The following is a 6,000-nucleotide window of genomic DNA, read 5'->3' as shown; positions in this document are numbered from 1 at the left end:
GGGATGATATGTTAGACGGCTGATCCTGTTTTTCCTGCTTTCTGAAGTTTATTATCTTGTTTATATTCTTTAGAAAATGTACTGTTAATTCTGTTTGTGTAAAATGCTCACTCTTGTATCTATCTAAAATATCCTGTTTTAATCCTTCCAAGTGTCTTCAAATGATCAAAGAATATGCCAAGCCTGATTTGTGTCCATTACTTCTTTCTTTAAGTGCTGGCGTACACGCTCATACACACTTTCTCTTACACACACACCTCTTACTCACATGTACACACACATTATGAAGTGCTTACCCCTGACATTTTACCTTTAGAACAGATAAACTATTTTGAATTTCTAGAAAATGTTCAGCACAGCAAGGGAGTTAGTTGTTTGTTACAAAAGGGAAGTGTTTATTATGGATCTTTCTGAACCGGTGATAAGTTGTTTGTCCTTAGAAGTAAAGAAGCCTCTTTTCTGTCACCTTTTGGTCAAGCCCTAGATTGAAAACCTCTAACTTCATACCAGCAATGGCTGTTCTTCAGAATGGACACATTTCAGGACCCTGATGTATTTAACTAGAAAAATACATGTTTTAAAAATGTCCATTTCAAACTTTAGATCCATAGTCTAAGCTAGGAAAGGAAGCCTGTGGCATGTCTTTTGACTTACATAGCACACTTTTAATCTTGTCAGCCATCAGATCACCTGGAAAAAAAATACACACTTTCATGTCTCACTTCACACTGCCTGCATGTGTATTTGCAGAGGTGGTGGCTAGTGTATACATATGAGATGTGCTTTATGCCCATATTCTCACCTGATATCTCAGGTAAGATGAGTGATCAGCCAGCCTAGGGACCATATTGCCTCTGTCTTGGGAAGTACTTTAAAGCACTTACCAGAATTCTGAATGATTACCAGCTCTGTCATCCATTGACTGAGTAAATCACAAAAATTAGGGAGCAATGTTTTTTCAACTCTATACAATTTACCCCTTTTACCTCTAAACCTTATGCCTATATTGTATCAATGAGATTTTTAAAGGTTTTGAGTTAAAACACACGCACAACACACATATACATACATACATGTGCATACATATATACATGCGTACACACATGCAAACATAAACTACACACATAAATATACATATATATACACATGCACATATGTACTTGTACACCCATACACATCACACAACTTTCACATACACATACATATTCCTCTTAGGAAATGATGACTCCATTTTCTGAACTCACCATTTGAAGAAGATATTTCTCTGTAGAAGGTGAATGCATTGCTGGTCTGACTCCATGAATGAGGGTGTCAGATGCTCATCTTAACTCGACACACTGACACCTGGGATTGGAAATAATGGTAACTAATGGAGCTGGAAAAGTCTGAGATGCTGGTTTTTGGTAAGGAAAAATGTTTACTGATGTGTAATTTTAGAGGCTATTATATTTACCATCAAATCTAATGATTTGGGAAACCAGAGCCCCTGCTCCCCCATGCCCTTCATGCATGAGGAGACAGCCACATTGCTTTCCCTGACCGTGTTCCTTTCTCCTTCAGTAGTTAGACATCCTAGAGGAACCCTGTTCCACACATTCCCTTGAGCCTGTGTCCAAAGACCTCACACCTGAGAATAGGGCTTGAGTAGGCTCCTTCTATGGCCCATTCTTCAGAGGTCATGTTCCATCACTGGAGTTTATAACACTGAGCTCAAAGATGGACAAGGGGGCAGCTGTTTGTGAAGGACCAACTAGACAGAGTTTCTCCATTTGTCTGCTGTTCTTGAGTGTGAAAATATTAAGGGCAATTTATGGGTAAGATATATAATAAGAAAAGAAGAAGACCGTAGCTGAAGTTCTGAGGGACGTAACAGTGTCCAAACAAGTTGGTTGGATGGCCAATAAAACATTTGTGTGAAATGACTTCTAAGTGGAGAAATACTAGAAAATAGAGTTTGGCAAAGCAGAACATTGAGTTTTACCACAGGACTCTTGCATCTTCCCAGCACCAGCTGTGACCTCTACAGAGAAAGTCAACGGCGGTGATCTTGCCCACAGACCCACTGGGTACAGTGAACACAACCCTCCTGCCCCAGGACCTAAATGTCACTCAGTTATTTTTGAGTAAGGTAAGGTGGCCAATGTGAATGAGAAGAGTCAGGATTGATTTGTCATCAAATAATCAATAAATGATTGTTCCTCGGAGCTTTTGATAGTGAGATAGAGAAAACTCATTATTTTCATTTTTGTAAAGAAGGATTAACAACAGGTGGAGACCCCAGCTTGAGTTTACTGTGTTAGAAATAACCATCCTGTATGGAATCTCAAGCTACTCAAAATCCCAAGATCTGAGCCTTCCAGAGAAAAGCAGGGCAGAGCTGAGGATGGGGCTCTGCATTCCTGGGATGCTTACAACTCCATTCAGCAGGCAGCTCCCTTCCCTTTAGCTGACAGCTTCCCCTTTCACTGGCCCCGAGAATCTGCTACAAAGTTAAGAGAGCTGTAATTTTACATATAACTATTTCATTCGAGACATTAATGACCCAGATCACTGCAAATAACCATGGTAACAGGTGAGAAATCAAAGATACTTAATTTAATTGCCACCAAAAGAAAATAAGTGCAAATAATCTATAATTCTTCATTTCCAATATGTACATGTTATTTTCTTGGTGCATTAATTACCCAATAGTTAGACAGAAATTACCTAGTTGTTGCCCTGAGACTCCCCCTCATACTCAAGCAAAGGCTTTTGCTCTAATAACTGATCATTATAATTTCTTACCTCAGCAGTTTGGACTGCTGAGAACTGAGGAGTGTTCATTCAGTTGACATTAGCATTTTTTAATAACAATAAAATGATACTTTAAGTACAGAGAAGGGAATTAAGCTGTTCTTTCAATTGTCATACCTGAGGCCACTCCAGTTCATCCCCTCTCTGAAACAGGCAGTGATCTGCTTTTCCTTCTTGGGCAGAATGATTCAAAATTCCCCTCTGCTTCATAATGCTTTTGCTAGGAGTTGCTGGAGGTTTTTTTTTTTTTTTTTTTTTTTTTTTTTTTTTTTTTTTTTTGAGCACTGTTTAGGATTTAGGCGCCTGTTACAGAATCATAACTGTGAAGATGTTTATAGCCATTGATAGACATATCAAATATTTTACTGCACACCCACCATGGGCCAATCCTTGTGCTAGGCTGGGTCTAAAATGGACAGTGAGATAGGGATGGAGTATAAATAATAAGACAGGAAAGCTTAATGAACAGCTCTATATAAACTTTTATTTTACTATGAATGAACCCGTGGATATTATGCCAAACCTTGTGGATATTATGCCAAATAAAACAGGCCTGTTACAAGAACACAAACCCATGTGACCACATCTAATTCATTCATTGAAAGCATTTAGAATCATGGAGGCAGACTCGAGGTGTGGCTGTGAGGGTATGGGGAAAGAGAAGCTTCTTGTGGAACAGGCACAGGGTTTCAGTTTTGCAAGATAAAAACCTTCTGGAGATTGTCTCACAATGTGAAGATACTTAACATGATTGAACTCCACACTAGAAGCGAGAAATCCCTGAAACATATCTTTTTACATTTTAAAAAATGAAAGGAATTATGGGATGTTCTAGACTAAAGATGTCTTGAGTGGAGAACTATATTTAAAAAGTAATTGAGCAAAGATATCTGTAGATGCACGTACAGGGGAGGGGATATTAAGGAAGATCTGAATATATTTGAGTGAAAGGATGTGGGCTTAATGGTCATGCAGAAGCAGACGATGGGCTGGCAGGAGACAGAAAGAGGCTGCTCCTGAGAGGGACCTGTGAACATGGAAGGAGGGGCTGTATTTTCTTTGTGGTTTAGGATTACAGCTTTTATCCATATTCATTCCTAACCAGCAACCAGCCCACTTATTCATGTCATGATTCAACATCTCACTGTGCATATTTCACTTAAAGAAGAATCCTAAGAGGTGGGTTAACTTGGTGGGTTTTCGTTTTAACTATGTTAAGTTTGAATTGACTACCTATCGGTTTGACATTCCATCCCTGCGACACAACACTTGACTGCAATGATTTCAGGCATGGATGGAATTATCTCATGGTTTCCCAGGTTTCTGTGTGTGGTCATATACACAATGACAGAAATGTCAGCTGGTTCCATGACTTTGGGCCTGTGGTGAAGCTGCACATTGTGGTAGTGGCTGTGCCGGAAGTCTGTTCATATCATGGCACACAGGGAGCAGAAAAAAGGAAATGTAGGTAGAGCCAGGGTGACATCTCACCACCAAGGACACTGGTGTCAGGGCTCAGGAGGTCCTTATTTAGGCAGCGAACATAGTTGCCTCTATGTATATGTAGAATTGGCCTCAGTTTCACAATCCCATTTGGCACAATAGAAATTCCCCTCATTATTGGACCCCTGAAAGTATGGGGGGCTGTTCACAGGACATGCTTAGAACTGGGTTTTCTCTATTTCTCTCTCAAAAGATTAGGTCCCCACTTCCACCCCTTCTGTAGTTTAACCAAACTCCGAAAGTGATCGTAAAAGAACATTGTCTATGGAATTGGGGTTGCTCATCAGTAGTCAGATTAACTATCATCTGTCTTCCCTGTGTCTACTGATCTTAATTCCCAATTCCAGGTAGGGGGGTGGTGAGGGTTGTAGCTTCCCATCCCCATACAGAAAGGAAGGAAAAGGATGAACACAGTGTTCTGTGTTAATGATCTCAGGTCAGCCTTATCTTTAAGGTTCTGAAGTCCAAGTGAGTGATGGTCCATCTGTCACTGGGAGTGATGGATCCAGGTGATGACATCAGCTACTTTCACAGCAGTTGGGGTGGTATGGATAAATTAGTAGGGTCCCTTGCAGGTAGGTTATAGAGTCCTGGTAGGGATCCTCTTTATCCAAACCAAGTCTCCTGGCAGGAAATGGTGGGTGGGTTCAGAGGTGGGAAAGGTAGGATTCCCTTTACTGTCTGGTCAATGGCCTGGCGAGCTTTAAGCAAAACCTGCAAAAACTTGAGAAGGAAATGACCAGATATTTATGCCTGGGGGGATATCTCAGAGTTTGGGGGAGATGGAAGGTGATCTCCTAAACATAACTTCAAAGGAGTAAGCCCCATGGGTAGGAACACTAAAGCCATGAGCAGGGCACTGGGGAGGAGGTTGGCCCAATTTTCACCAGTTTCCAGGACTAATTTGGGCAAAGTCTCCTTAAGAGTCCCATGCTTCCTTTCTATCTGACCTGAGCTCTGTGCCTATACACACAATGTAATTAATATTTAATACCTTTGTCAGATTTTGAGATACTTTGGCCATGAAGGCTGGATCACTGTCTGACCCCAAAGCTTGGGGCAGCCCAAACTTAGGAATTATTTCCTGAAGAAGTTTCTTGGTAACTATTGGAGCAGTCTATGCTCAGGCCGGTAGGCCTCTATTGATCCTTAGAAGGTATCTACACATACCAGCAAATACTTATAGCCAAAACCAGCAGGCCTGATTTTAGTGCAGTCCAATGTTCCTCAGTCCCATTTTCTCCCTTGTGTGATCATTTCCCTCTTTAGGGTTTACCTGAGCATAGGTGGCATATCTAGAAGTGGTGTGCCTTTGTCTGAGGAGTACAGTGCTTTCTGTGGCCCTGGGTGGGTGGCCTGGAGGAGAGCTGTAACTAGTCACCTTCTCAGACAGGCAGCAAGGACAGGTCTACTGTCCGCAGCATCCACCATCCTTGTTCATCTTGTGTGGCCATTTCCTGTTATGCCCATCAACCTGACTTGGAGCGTGTTCTGGGCAGTCCAGTAAACTGGGCTCCAGCAGGGCTACCAAGACTTGGAGAGGCCCCACTGGTTCTAGGTCCATTTCAGTGATTCTATTTTCTCTGGCTTCTGGGAAATCCCCTTCTTGGCTAACCAGATAGCTTCCAACAGGGCTAAGATTTCTTCTCTATTTTTTATTTCATTTCCTGCTGGAGTGAGCAATCCTTTTTCCCTGCATGGAGC

The sequence above is a fragment of the Peromyscus eremicus genome, chromosome 3 (assembly GCF_949786415.1).
Source record: "Peromyscus eremicus chromosome 3, PerEre_H2_v1, whole genome shotgun sequence".
NCBI classification, from domain to species: Eukaryota; Metazoa; Chordata; class Mammalia; order Rodentia; family Cricetidae; genus Peromyscus; species Peromyscus eremicus.
The sequence above is the reverse complement of the archived record's forward strand: the minus strand, read 5'-3'. Positions refer to the sequence as shown.